This window comes from Pongo pygmaeus, chromosome 9 (genome assembly GCF_028885625.2).
Source record: "Pongo pygmaeus isolate AG05252 chromosome 9, NHGRI_mPonPyg2-v2.0_pri, whole genome shotgun sequence".
Classification (NCBI taxonomy): domain Eukaryota; kingdom Metazoa; phylum Chordata; class Mammalia; order Primates; family Hominidae; genus Pongo; species Pongo pygmaeus.
Window position 1 is genome coordinate 106,403,229 of NC_072382.2, and position 14,918 is coordinate 106,418,146.

Consider the following 14,918-nt stretch of genomic DNA (forward strand, 5'->3'; position numbering starts at 1 on the left):
TTGGTTTTAGTTCTTTCTTTTCTTTCTTTTTTTGAGACCGAGTCTCACTCTTTCACTCAGGCTGGAGTGCAGTGGTGTGATGTTGGCTCACTTCAACCTCTGGCTCCTGGGTTCAAGTGATTCTCGTGCCCCAGCCTCCTGAGTATCTGGGATTACAGGCGCCCACCACCACACCTGGCTAATTTTTGTATTAGCCAGACTGGTCGTGAACTCCTGGCTTCAAGTGATCAACCTGCTTCAGCCTCCTAATGCTGGAATTACAGGCGTGAGCCACGGCACCCGGCTGGTTTTAGTTCTTCAGTGTTTGGTAAAATTCAGCAGTGAATCTATCTAGTCCTGGGCTTTTCTTTGTTGGGAGACTTTTTATTACTGCTTCAATCTTAGTAGTTATCGGTCTGTTTAGGTTTTTTATTTCTTCCTGCTTCATTCTTAGTAGCTTGTATGTGTCAAGGAATTTATCCATTTTCTCTAGGTTTCTCGTCTGTTGGCTTACACTTTTTCATAATATAATTTAATGATATTTTGTATCTCTGTGTTATTAGTTGAAATGTCTCCTTTTTCATTTGTGATTTTATTTACTTGGTTCTTGTCTATCTTTTGAAAAAACCCAATTTTCATTTTGTTGATCTTTTGTGTTTTTTAGTCTCTATTTTATTTATTTATGCACTAATCTTTATTATTTCTCTCTTCCTACTAATTCTAGTTTTAAGTAAATATTTGTTGAGGTCAGGATCTTTAATAGTTACATAACATTTTATCCTGTGGAATGATCTTTCTTTCTTTTTTTTTTTAAGAACTCCCCTATTGTTTGGCTTTTATGTTGATTCCATTCTTTAATAAGAAAAAGGTATCCACTTATATAAATATTTGTTGCCTGAATATTTTTTAAAATACATTCTATGAAATCCAGTCACAGAGACAGACTACATATTTTAGGCCACTAAATACATTTTGCAAATCTGTGTCCTAAAGTTTATGGTGGTGTATATTATTATTTATGTATGAGATTGCCCGACTTACTACATCTTTCCCAGAAAAAAAAAAGGCATAAATTTAATTTTGCTTAATGAAGAAGAAAAAGTACATTTTACATATTTGTCATACTTATTAATAATGTATATTTTTTCCTGTGATTTTTCCGTGTATGTCCTGCAATAAAATTTCAATTAAGGTTTTCTAAATTAATCAATCCATTAACTTTTAATAAGATCCTTATATATTAATACAATTATCATGTGCTGAATTATCTACTGCCAACTAAATGCCATTTTCCCTCTTCTATGGGCTCCTCTATATATTGAGAGTTGGAAGCCTGGGAATTACATTTTCCAAAATGCTTGCCAGCATGTTTTTGGATTTGATTCTAGCAATATAAAGCATCCACACAAGACTTGGAAAGTGAGATAGAAAGAGAAACCATTGTTGCTTCTGCTGCAGTAGCATAATAGGAATATGGTCTGACAGATGATGTGTAAGAAATGTTACCAAATGTTTCTGAATATTCTTTTGCAAATTACCCATTTTGATTCTGTAAGCAACTAATATTAAAATTGATGATATTTTGCAATCCCTGCCCTTCCTGATTTCCTAAATACTGCCAGTTCTGACTTTCACTTCCCTAGCCTCTCAAATTTTTTATTGAATCCTACCATATCTGAATTAGATCCTACATTTATATTTCTCCACATGAAATCTTAGTGATAGGTATTAATATTTATCTCAAATGTTTTCTCATTTATATTTTACCTTTTAAAGTTTGTTAATAATTTCAAGAAAGTTGTAGTATTTACATGTGTAAATACTTAACACATTTTTAATTTAATTTTTTAATTTAAAAATCTCAAAAAATGTTGCCCATATAGTACAAAAATATAATTTTTTTAGCCTGAAGCATTTAAAATAAATTAGACAAACTGATGCTTCATTACCAATGAACACTTTGGCGTACTTCTATAAGCAAAGACAATTTCCTAATATCCTTGTACATAGTATAACCATCAAAATCAGATAATGAACACTGATAGATTATGGGAACTAATTCTCAAAATTTATTTAATATTCACCAATTGTCCCCCAAAATGTCCTTTAAAGCAGAAGATTCTAGTCTATAAATGTATGTTACATTTACTTGATTATTCTTAAGTCTACTCAAATCTGAAATACTTCCTCAACCTTTTTTTAACGCATGTGATTTTGATACTTTTGAAGATTGGAAGCCACTTATTTTATAGAAAGCCCCTCAGTTTCTGTTTGCTTGATGGTTCTTCATCAATAGATTATGCTTCTTTGGCAGGGATATGACAGAAACATGAATGTGTTTTCTACCTATGCGTTCTTACATTACATATAAGATACTATGCGGTTTCCATTCATTCCACCATTGGTGATAGTAACTTTAATCCTTTAATTAAGAGGAGTTAGCCAGACTCCTACGAATAAGATTTCTCTTTTTTCTCACTGTAATTTTGTGAAGGTACTTTGAAACTAGATATTAGTTTACTTCAAACTTTAAATTTCTCTTCAAACTTTAATTTTATTCACTTATTTATATTAGTATGAACTCACATATTCTTATTTTAATATTTGGGTTAAAAATCTTTATGCTCATTATTTATATCTCAAATTCCCCAAGATTTGGTTAATAGAAGCACTTTCAAGATATTTTGTGCATCTTTTGGGAGTGTGTCTATGGTTTTTGAACACTCCCTTACTGTCTGGCATGAAAAAAGTATTTAAGGTTAGTTTTGTACTTCCTCTCTCCTGGAACTGGAATCAGCCATTTCTCTAAAGCAGCAGTCCCCAACCTTTTTGGCACCAAGGACAGGTTTTGTGGAAGACAATTTTTCCATGGGTAGGAGGTGGAGGGATGGTTTTGGGACTAAACTGTTCCACTTCAGATCATCAGGCATTAGTTATTAGAGTCTCATGAGGAGCACACAACCCATATCTCTTGCATGCATGGTTCACCACCGGGTTTGAGCTCCTATGAGAATCTAATACCACAGCTGATCTGACAGGAGACAGAGCTCAGGAGGTAATGCTTGCCTGACACTCAACTCCTGCTGTGTGGCCCCACTCCTAACAGGACACAGACCAGTACCATTCTGTGGCTAGCGATTTGGGGACACCTGTTCTAAGGATGTTCTGGTTCATTTTATCAATGAAATTTGGAAAACGAAACCTGTGAACTATATTTGTTTATTGTTATTAAGGTATGTTGTTCAAAATCCTCTCATATGACAGAGCTAGGATATTACTATCTCTATCTCATGTCTACCAATATCATTTGTCAGTTAAAAATCACATGTTCACAATTATCTCCAAACCAATCAATAAACCATAAGGTTTGTTCTACATTTTTCTCTAAGTGTCTCTTTCTTCTCCAACATGGAGAAACCTGCCTTCCATTAGCCTGAAGATATTTACTCAATTGGTTGTTTCAAATGTTACTAACACATTCCTAACCCTACTCCAGCTCAGATACACTTCCCATAGCTTCCCTCATTTGGTTACCTTACTCATTTTGCCTGGGCTTCAGTACCATATTCTAAGCCACCCACCATGCCCTCTTTATAATGGTTAGTCCTTTGACATTCAGTGCTTGGCCGCCACTGTCACTCCCATACATGGAAGCCTTATGGGCCCCAACATCCTACACTCAACTATCCTCCTGAATCCCACTCTTCACCATGAAGTTTGACATGTGATGCACAAACACTCTCTATTCAGGTTCTGACATGGCTTGCTGGATTACCACAGCTCCTCAACTCCCACCAGAGATATACATCTTGCTTAGTTAGGACCAAGTAATGTTTTATTCTTTCATTTATTTATTTTTAGACTGAATTTCTTTGGAAGAGTTAGAGTATTACTTTATTTTCATTCTTGCCCATTTCAATATTAATTAGACACTCACAGTCTCTATATTTCAATTGGAGCATTTTGATCATTTACATTTAATATAATTATTGCCACGGTTTGGTTTAAATACAGCATCTTGCTATTTCTGTCACCCAGGCTGGAGTGCAGTGATGCGAACTTGGCTCACTGCAACCTCCATCTCCCAGGTTCAAGCAACTCTTCTGCCTCAGCCTCCAAAGTAGCTGAGATTACAGGCACCCACCACCATGCCTGGCTGATTTTTGTATTTTTAGTAGAGACAGGGTTTCTCCATGTTGGCCAGGCTAGTCTTGAATTCCTGACTTCAGGTGATCCACTCACCTCACCTCCCAAAGTGCTGAGATTACAGGTGTGAGCCACTGCGCCTGGCCAGTATTTCTTGTCCTCCTATTCTGTTTAACTTATTTTTCCCTCTTTCTACCTTTTTTTTGATTTATTGGTAAATTTATGTGTTTTTCTTTTTTCTTTCATTATTGTTTATTAGCTATAATTGTTTGTGGTGTTATTGTGGTTGTTGTTTTGTTTTAATGGTTATAGTATACATGTCTACCTTATCATAGTCTACCTTCCACAAATATAAGACCATTTCACTTTTAGTATAAAAACCTTACATTTTCATCTTTTCTTTCCTGGCCTTTGTGGTGGTGTTGTCAAACGTTTTACTTCTACATGAGCTCCAAATCCAACAATATAGTGTTATTATGTTTACTTAAACAGTTAATTATCTTTTAAAAATTTTTAATAAGAAAGATATATTTTATGTAGTTAAATTTCTGGAGCTCTTTATTCAATTATGTAGATTATACTTTCTTCTGTTATTAGTTACTCCTCCGGTAACACATTTCTTTTAGTTCAGACATAGCTTCTGTATGTTCAGCTATTATTTCTTCTGCATTTAAAAATACATTTTGCTGGATACAGAATTCTGGAATGATAGCATTTTTACTTCATTACGTTGAAGTTACTCCTCAACTGATGTCTGGTGTTCAGTTTTCTAATGAGAAGTCTGTTGTAATTTTTCATCTTTTTTTTCCTCTGAATATAATGTGCCTTTTTCTCTGGCTGTTTTTATCATTGGATTTAAGTAGTTGGTTAAGATATATTTTACTACAGTTTCCTTAATTTTGCTTGTGCTTGATTGAGATTTTTGGTGAACCAAAAATTTGGAAAAAATGGTCATTATTTTTTCAAATATATTTTCTGCTTTTCCTCTGTCTTTTATGCTTCAGGACTCAAATTACACCAGGACTCAAATTGTCCTGGTGATTTATGCTCAGTTAATGTTTTTCTCATCATTTTATTCTTCTCTGCTTCATTTTTGGATTGTTTATGTTGCCATCCCTTCTATCTTTTCTTATATAAGGTATAAACTACTATTATTAATCGCATCTAGTATATTTTGCATTTGAGACATTGCTTTCAACTCTAGAAGTTTGAGTTAGGTCTTAGCACTTCTCTGCTGAACAAGTTCAATTTAGCTAGTTCAAGGTATGGAATAAAGTTTAATAACTATTGTGATAGCTTCATATATTATTCTATTTTCTGTATTTTTCAGGGTCAGTTTAATTGATTAATTTTTTTCTTGTATGTATTGTATTTTATTGTTTCTTTTCATATCTGGTAATTTATACTAGATACCAGATACTGCTAACTTTATCTTTTTGGGTGCTGGATATTTTTGTATTTCTACATATATTCTTGAGCAGTTAATTTATGTGAAAATAATTGGATCCTTTTGGTCTGGCTTTTAAGATTGTTTTAATCAGGACCAGATAAGTGTTTTTTTACAGTTAATTTGACTTCACTTATGAAGCAATTCACTTCTGAGTTACCTACCTATACACCCAATGTTTCGTGAATTGTAAGTTCCCACTCTGGCTGGTGGGAATAGGCATTATTCCTCTAATTCTTTTTGCTGTTTAATATCTGGTTTCTGGTGGTAACATCATATGGCATGCACTGATCAGTATGAGTGAAGGCTTGAAGAAACCTGCATTTCTCCAGACAGTTTCTCCCCCTGCTCTCTTCCCCTGACTCTCTACAGCTTTATTTTCTGTGGCACTAACCCCTGCAAATTCTAGCCACCCTTTTTTCTTATGGAAGGAGCTATATTACTGGCTTCTTTTCCTCAGCTCAGAAAATCACAAGATTCTGCCCAGATTTTTCCTCATTGTACTATAGCCTTGAATATATCTCTTTCTGCCCTCCCCCTACACTCCCCAGCTTTATTCTCTCTGGCACTAACTCTCTGGTGAAAATGCTAGCCACCCATTTCTCTTATGGAAGGATCTGTATTACCGGCTCCTTCTCCTAGAAGGAAATCACTAGATTCTGCCCAGATTCTTCCTCATTTTACTGTAGCCTTGAATATCTCTCCAGGCAATAAAGTGAAATAATCCTGAGATTCACCTAGTTTATTTCTCATCTCTCAGAGATAAATATCTTTTATTACCTGGTATGTAGTATCATAACATACAGTTTTGTATTTTTATGTGTTTTTTATTTTGGTTGTTTTGAGAAGAATAGTAAATCAAGTTACTGTTTCTCCACACTGGCTAGAAGTAGAATTCTTTTACTCTTTTGAATATTTGACTGTACAATATGCTGAAAATCCTAAAATCCTTCTACACTATGTAACTGGATATAGACTTTTTTCTTATAATCATTTGAGAGCCAATCAAAAACCTGTCTAAAAATGTTCAGATTTATACTGTCAGAAATGAAAAGCTTTGGTACTGTCTCACGAGGATTTGAGGATGAAAGATAGAGGTTGTGAAACAAATTAGGGATTTGTCATTTCTTCATAATGTATATGATTGCACAATATTGTACAATCTAAATTTACATACTTTTGAGTACGTTTAATAAAAGTGGGAATAGAAAAACTAGAAAGGATAATATTTGAAGTTGACTTTCTAAAGTTACATCAAATTGCCATGGCATGGTGACTGTATTAGTCTGAGTTTCCCTGCATGCCAAGATTTAGTCATAAACTTATGAAGAAAGAGATTTTTGGAAGGTGACTAATCTATCCTCCCTTGTTCTCTCTTTTCCTCAACAATTGCCTTATTTCTTTCTTACATTTTCAAATATAGAACATCTTAAGAGTGCTAGAAGAGTATACCCGGGTTACATACTTGAATCTCATGTTCAAAGTTGGAATTGTGACTGCAGACTAAGACAGGTGGTGCTGATTCTCAGTTTGAAGATGCATTGTGTTAAAGTAATTTGAAAATCTGATTCAAATAAACAATATTATGGGGTTTCTTCTTTTGAGTTAGGATGGCAAGTGGCTAAGAGTATAAATCTTGGAGTAATTATGCCTAAATTTTAAACAAAGCTCTTTTGTATTTGCTATGTGAATTCAGACCTGCTACATAATTCCTCTTTGTTTCGTTTTCCTTATTTGACATCATTATCTATCTCATGGAATGGTTGTGAAGATTAAATGATTTAATACATCTGGAACATTTAGAAAAATACTTACATAGTATGTAAGAATGTTTGGCTACTCTCATTTTGTTAGTTGCAAAGTAGTTAATTTTTCCTAGATAAACCTATCAGCATTTTAATATTACCACAATTATTTTATTGCCATCTGCTAACTATGTAATTACCTTACATCTATATAGAGAAAGATCATTATCATAATAACTATTCAACAGTAATCCCAGGAAGTCTTTGTGATTAACAGAGATGGAGCCAAGTTCTTTTCAAGTAATATATGCTCTCATCTGACCCTTTATAACTTTGGGAAGTATTATTCATGAAATAGTATTCATATGAAGTCTATTTAATAACCACAATCACTTCATTAAGCACATTGTAGAAGAAGAAAAGGCTGTATTTTCTTCTTAAATATTTACATGAATTTTATTAAAAATAACGAAAAGATTGTAGTTGAGTCTTCTTGTTTAGGACTATATAAGAAATGATTTCTGTGTAGTGTGTCGAGGCTAACTGAAATGCAAATGTCTGAAGGTCTAGGTATGACAACGATTCGGAAATAATGATGTTCAATGACCCAGCTGTCTCTTGAGGTCTGTTATAGTGTTTTCTGAAGTGTCTCTCTGGCATTGTTGAATCTATAACTAGTAACTGGAACAAAACGTATTTCCTATGTATCCAATACACACAAAGAAAAAATTAAGATATGCCATGAGGTATTTATTGCTTTAGAAATCTGCTCATCAAAATAAAAATTAGTCATTCAGAAACAATAAAAAGTTAAGTCTTTTAATGCATGTTCTTAGAGAAAAGGAACTGAAACACTAACCTCTAAAACAGAGTAAGTCAACATTTTGTGGGTATTCTAATATTATGCAAACATGTTGATAGCAATCAATTTAAATTGTAGAGAGTAACGGTGACCAAATTTTCTTGGATAATTTAACACAGGAGCATTACACTCAGATAGTTTTATTTTAATCTACATTTTTAATCACTATTTATGAATCTTTCAAAGCATATCCTTTGACATTTGGCCTAATCCTTATTTTCTATTAGTACGTTCTTTAGTTTTACCGTTCAATAGACATTGGCATATGTTTTTATTGATACATTGTTTTCATGCATGACAATGTTAAATAATCGAATGTGTTTTGTGACCTTGTTCAGAAATTCTATTGTTAACTATGTAGATTCTCAGTCATGGCATATTGCTGGCACCCAGATTTCTTAGCACATATAATCCTTTAATTAGATATTGTGGTTTGATGTTAATATCCATTACTTATCTTAGTATGGCAAAACGTTTGTAAGTGTACAAGCAAAGGCAAAATGAAGTAGGAAAATGCATACTATTTCACTAAAGAAAATTACAAAATTTCAAAGTTCAGAAAATGTCATAAACCATATTAAAAGGATAAAGACAAATAGCAATAACATATTTTTTTCAGATATTATATTGAAGAAAATGATGCAGCTTAAAAGTAAAGAACTTTAATAAACCAATAAAAATAAAACTCCCATAATTTTGAAGTTTCTTAAAAGTAAATGTGGAATTTCAGAAAAATAAATGTTTTCAATTAATGTAAAGAGAAGTTCAAATTAATTTTAGATCGGTAGTGCTTCTAGTAGTAACAACAAAATTATGTCTACTATTTATTAAGCGTTTACCATGTGCCAAGCGCTGACCTAAATTAAACCATTTAAACATCATAGCAAATGTAGGAGATAAGTATTATTATTATTATTATAAAAGTGGTATTTTAAAAGTATATAAAAGTATTATTATTATTATTATAAAACCTGCTTTTCAGATGAGGAAATGGGGAAATAAAAAGGGAAGTTATGTTGTCGAAATTTATTTAGTGGTAGAGTTGAATCACAAGTTTATGACTGACAAATTCCTATACATATGTTCTTAAGCCACTGTGCTAAGAAAATATAATTTAGCACATAAGATATCTTAAAAATATGTCTGGCAAATTGACGAAGAAGAAAGAATTGATTGTATTCAAAATTGGCAAAAATATTTTAAAACAGACTTTTCTTTTACATTGTCAGTTGGAATTGTAAAGTCGTAGAGACTTTGGAGATCAATTTAAAAAAATATATTAAAAATCTTAATGGGTGATTTCAATGGCTAAATAATTTTAAATCATTTATACTCTAAGACATAACCAGACATTGGCAAATGTTAATCTAGAATTATATTTATTTTAGCATTGTTTATTCAATAAAAACATTAAAAACAAAATAAGCTTTAATAATTGAAAATTCATTAAGTACGGCGTTATGGGATAGCCGTATAATTAATATGTATAATTTATTCAAATTATTGTTTTAGAAAAAATTATTTAACCTTTTGACAAAAGTTTCAATATGCATTTAAGGGGAAAAAAATTTCCAAGTGTAAACTGAACTTATACACCCATACACTCATAAAACATATATTTGCTAAAGAAACTGGAAGGCTATACCTTCAAAGCTAATTGTGGTTGTCTATGAATGATGTAATTATGAATAAGTTTTGCTTTTCTTTCTGTTACTTTCTGCATTTGCTAAGTTTCAAACTTGTTAATTTTTTTTCAGTTCATAAGCTGTATTAGCTAAGATTCATTTAAATCATTATCCTAGTATATACAATTTTAAATTGCATCTGTTCATTTACATCAAGTTAATTACCAGCATACAGAAAAATTTTCCTGTCTTCATAACTTAATCCTTTTTTTAAAATTCAAGTTTCAAAATATTACAAAAGTTTTAATGGCATTAGTGTTAATAAGCCAGGATTCTAAGACATTACATCTCATAGGTCTCTCAAAGAAAATTGAGGCTTTCTATTGCATGGGTGTGTGTCTCCAATTTAGTATGTGGGGATGAATTCCTAGATAATAAATATATAGGAATTTCTAAGCTTTGCCATGTTATCAGTAAATGAAAATCATTTCCACTAAATAAATCGATTTCCTCAAACTTCTAGTTATTTAGCTCTTACCCCAAAATCTTCTTGTGTCTTTTCTTCCTTGAAGTATCCCTGGGGTGTAGTCAGTGGTTTGTAACAAAGATATGGACTTTGTTTAAATAATACAATAATATTTTTCCATTTATTTTGAGAACTTATAGTAGATGTTTCAAATCATCGGGGAATTTCTGAGATTATTTGCAGAATCACTGCTTTTGAATATTCAGAATCACTGCTTTTGAATAATTATTATAATGCTGACCAGGAGATGCTGCTAAGAGGAGGAGTTCAAATTATTGACTAATAAGTTGTGTTTTTCTTTCTTTCTGTTTCAATCTCAGTGAATCAGAAGAGCAATTTTTTTTTTTTTTCAAGTTGGCTTCATTCCTGGGAATAAAGGCTGGTTCAACATGTGTAAATCAATTAACGTAATTCATCACATAAACAGAACTAATGACAAAAGACACATGATTATCTCAATAGATGCAGAAAAAGCTTTTGACAAAATTCAATATCCCTTCATTTAAAAAACTCTCAATAAACTAGGCATTGATGGAATATATCTCAAAATAATGAGACCCATTTATGACAAACCCACAGACAATATCACACTGAATGAACAAAGGTTGGAAGCATTCCCTTTGAAAACCAGCAGAAGACAAAGATACCCTCTTTCTCCACTCCTATTCGACATAGTATTGGAAGTTCTGGCCAGGGCAATCAGGCAAGAGAAATAAATAAAGAGTATTCAGATAGGGAGTCAAATTGTCTCTGTTTGCAGACAACTTGATCCTACATCTATGTAGGATCATTTGCTGCTCAATGATAAGCAAATTGAGCAGTCTCAGAATACAAAAATCAATGTGAAAAATCACAAGCATTCCTATACACCAACAATAGACAAGCAGAGAGCCAAATCATGAATGAACTCTCATTCACAATTGCTACAAAGAGAATAAAATACCTAAGAATACAACTAACAAGGGACGTGAACGACCTTTTCAAGAAGAACTACAAACCACTGCTCAAGGAAATAAGAGAGGACACAAACAAATGGAAAAATATTCCATGCTCATGGATAGGGAAAATCAATATCATGAAAATGGCCATACTGCCTAAAGTAATTTATAGATTCAATGATATTCCCATTAAACTACTATTGACATTATTCACAGAATTAGAAAAAAATTACTTTAAAATTTATATAGAATCAAAAAAGAGCCTGTCTAACTAAGATAATCCTAAGCAAAAAGAACAAAGCTGGAGACCTTATGCTACATGACTTTAAACTATACTACAAGTCTACCGTAAACAAAACAGCATGGTACTGGTACCAAAACAGACACATAAACCAATGGAACAGAATAGAGATATCAGAAATAAGACAGCACAGCTACAACCACCTGATCTTTGACAAACCTGACAAAAACAAGCAATATGAAAAGGATTCCCTATTTAATAAATGGTTTTGGGAAAACTGCTTAGCCATATGCAGATTTTTTTTCTTTTTTTTTTTTTTTTTTTTGAGACAGAGTCTCACCTGTCACCCAGGCTGCAGTGCAGTGGCATGATTTCAGCTCACTGCAATCTCTGCCTCCTGGGTTCAAGCGATTCTTGTGCCTCAGCCTCCCAAGTAGCTGGGATTACAGGCTCCCACCACCATGCCCAGCTAATTTTTTTTTTTTTGTATTTTTACTAGAGATAGGATTATGCCATGTTGGCCAGGCTGGTCTCTAACTCCTGACGTCAAGTGATCCACCTGTCTCAGCCTCCCAAAGTGCTGGGATTACAGGCCTGAGCCATCACATCCAGCCTAGGGCAATCTCATACTATGTGTAAAGAGGAAAGACTTCCCTTGGCTCTAAAATAATCTAATATTTCGTGACACTTCCTTAATCCAGCTGTGTTTGGAGCACACATTCTAACTATAGAATTTGGTTCAGCTGTGAAACAGAGCCTAATGTCTGATTGGAGACATGGGTAGTCTGAGATGACAGATGGAAAATATAGTAGTGTTCTGTTCTGATGATCATTTCATAGAGATTTTGTGGGTCTGAGCCTACTTTTTTTTTTAAGTTTGCTTTGCTTACCTTCGTTTTGTTCTTAGAGATGTATTCTCGTTACATTTCCTACATATCCCTGAAGGTTTTATATAAGATGCTGTATTTCCTGTGTTTTAAAAGTTTTTTAATTTTTCTATTCTTTTGGAAAACATGGCATTTAAGAGCATCCTTTGTTATAATACATTTGGATAGCATTATTCTTAAAACACCTCCCTACTTATTGGATGATTCGATTCTAACAACAATGTGAGGTAAATAGTGTAAATATAATCGTAGCTATTCAACTTCAGGAAAATTTTAAAAACCTAGGTGAGAGTATACAGTTGGGCAAAGGATGCAGTAAAAGACCTCTTTCGTGAGTAGGTCAGATAGATAGCTGTTTTATGGTGCTGTTGGAGGAACATTATCTTGAGGTTTTGCTCCAAGGTCTATCTCTGTCTCTCACAAAGATGATCTTCCAGTTGTCCCTATAAAAATTATGTCTACATTTACATAATGGGTGAAAAAAGACTGGTCATTATGTCCTTGTGTATTTTTTAAGTGAATACATGATTGAGAAAGAAGAATACATTAGTTTAGACACATAAATTGACAACTTATGTCCTGATTCCAAGAAAAGGAGAGAAATGCTTATGGCTAGAGATGTGCTATAGATCCACTGGTGTTTCTTCCCACTTTTTACCCGGGACTAAGATTTCTCTGCAAGGGCTTACTACCTTCCAGTTAAAATTCCGTTCTAACATGACACGTGCCACAGAGAGTGAAAACCTTTGATTATGCCTATTTTGAGCATCTATAGCAGCTATTTTATTCAATATTAAGCCCCACAGTCAATCATATATACTAAAAGTGAAGCCTATGTAACTCTTTGAGATACAGTGAGAATCAATGCATTGTAAGCTGCCAGAGCAACTAAACAACTAAATGACTGTCATTTTTGTATGGCTCTATAACATAAAATTTATATTTTACTTTACTATAGAGGCAATCTGGGTACTTTGCAATTCTTAAAAACTTCTGATAACAGAGAAAGGAAGACTTTTTTTGAAATCTCCAATTTAAAGGTGGCGGCATACAGATTTCAGGGGATAAAAAAGAGCATGTTCAAGAAAATACTGGCAGGAATTTCATATTAGAACAGGAAAAAAGATGAGACTAAGAAGGAGGTCATCTGATGGGCAGCCAATTAAATTGAGATTCTGTTTAATTCAGTAAGTAGAGCCCTTATTTTTTTCTAAGTCAAAATTATATGAAATCATTAAAAACACTGTGGAAATTATCAAGAAAACTATAGTCTATTTTATCAGACAATCTGACTCTATTGACTAATCCTTACTGAGTTTTTATTTTACATCTACATTAGGGGATTGAAGCACATGCAGCAAAACATCACAGGAGTTTAATGTAGGTCCGTGCTATTTTGTAATATCTTGGTAGGTTATTGGTTAGTTAAAATCATCTGAAAAAGTGGACATTCTGAGGCTTTGTTGTTGTTGTTGTTGTTGTTTTAATGGCTAAAGATATGAGTCCCAAAAAGATATAAGATTTAGGGTAGAAAATCACTACAGGTTGAAGCAGTAAATTCAGGCTTCCTCTTATCCTTTATGGCAGTTCTTAAAGGGTAAAAGGACAGAGCCACAAGGATTGATTGGCTGGGAGATCTTTAATGTAAGAAAGGTTGAGCTATGTTTGAGGTAATGTAATCACTCACTTAAATTTTGCCTGAACCTCATTTCATGCAGCATATATCGACATTTATAATTTACTATCTCAATAAATAGCCTTATAGTTTTTTAAACAATTTTTAAGAGTATCTCAGTAAGGGCAAGCCTTTACTATTGCAAAGTTGATATAATATTACCAAATAATATTAAATAAAAACTAACCCCATAATCCCAACAATCCTAATATCACAGTTATACTTTAAAAAATGTATATTATCTTTTTAATATCTCCATGTAGATTTTTCTATTTTTTAGGAAATTTATATTTTTTCTCAATTTTTGATGTCAAGAGAAAATTAGTTGAGAAATCAGGAAAATGATTATTCTATGAGCATTAAAGCTTAAATATTAACATAGAGACTTAACTGGTTTGGAGGAAGCAAAGCTGACATGCAAAGTCTAAGGTTAACATGACCATTTTCACGAGCTGGCAGGAGAGAAATGATCATGATTTCCTCAGTCTTACCTGTAGCTCTTGCCATGTTATAAGCAGATGTTTATGGTCCTATCTTCAGCTAACAAGTAATTTTTGCACATAAGGTGACCAAAAATGCAAGTTTAGGAAACAAAATAAGACCTTAAAATAGCAAGTTAAACACGTGATACTGTGTAGAGCCGTTTAACTTGCTTAGATGATCCTAATGTTACGTTATTCAAATACTGCCCAATAAGGATGACTGGTGATTTCCAGTGTTTAAATATTCACCCAACACTACAGGTCCTTGTAAATACCACTACACTCAAAATTTTGTATTTATTAGACATTGAAAAAAGATATTCATAACAATTTTTAAAGAATCTGAGAAACCTTGGGTGTATTTT

At 32.9% G+C, this 14,918-nt stretch overlaps 1 protein-coding gene across 1 annotated transcript in view; it reads right to left on the bottom strand.

The window, feature by feature from the left end:
- The window catches only part of LOC129007261 (caspase-12), an 86,041-nt gene that overhangs the window by 11,804 nt on the left and 59,319 nt on the right, over nt 1-14,918 (bottom strand). The window lies entirely within an intron of this gene.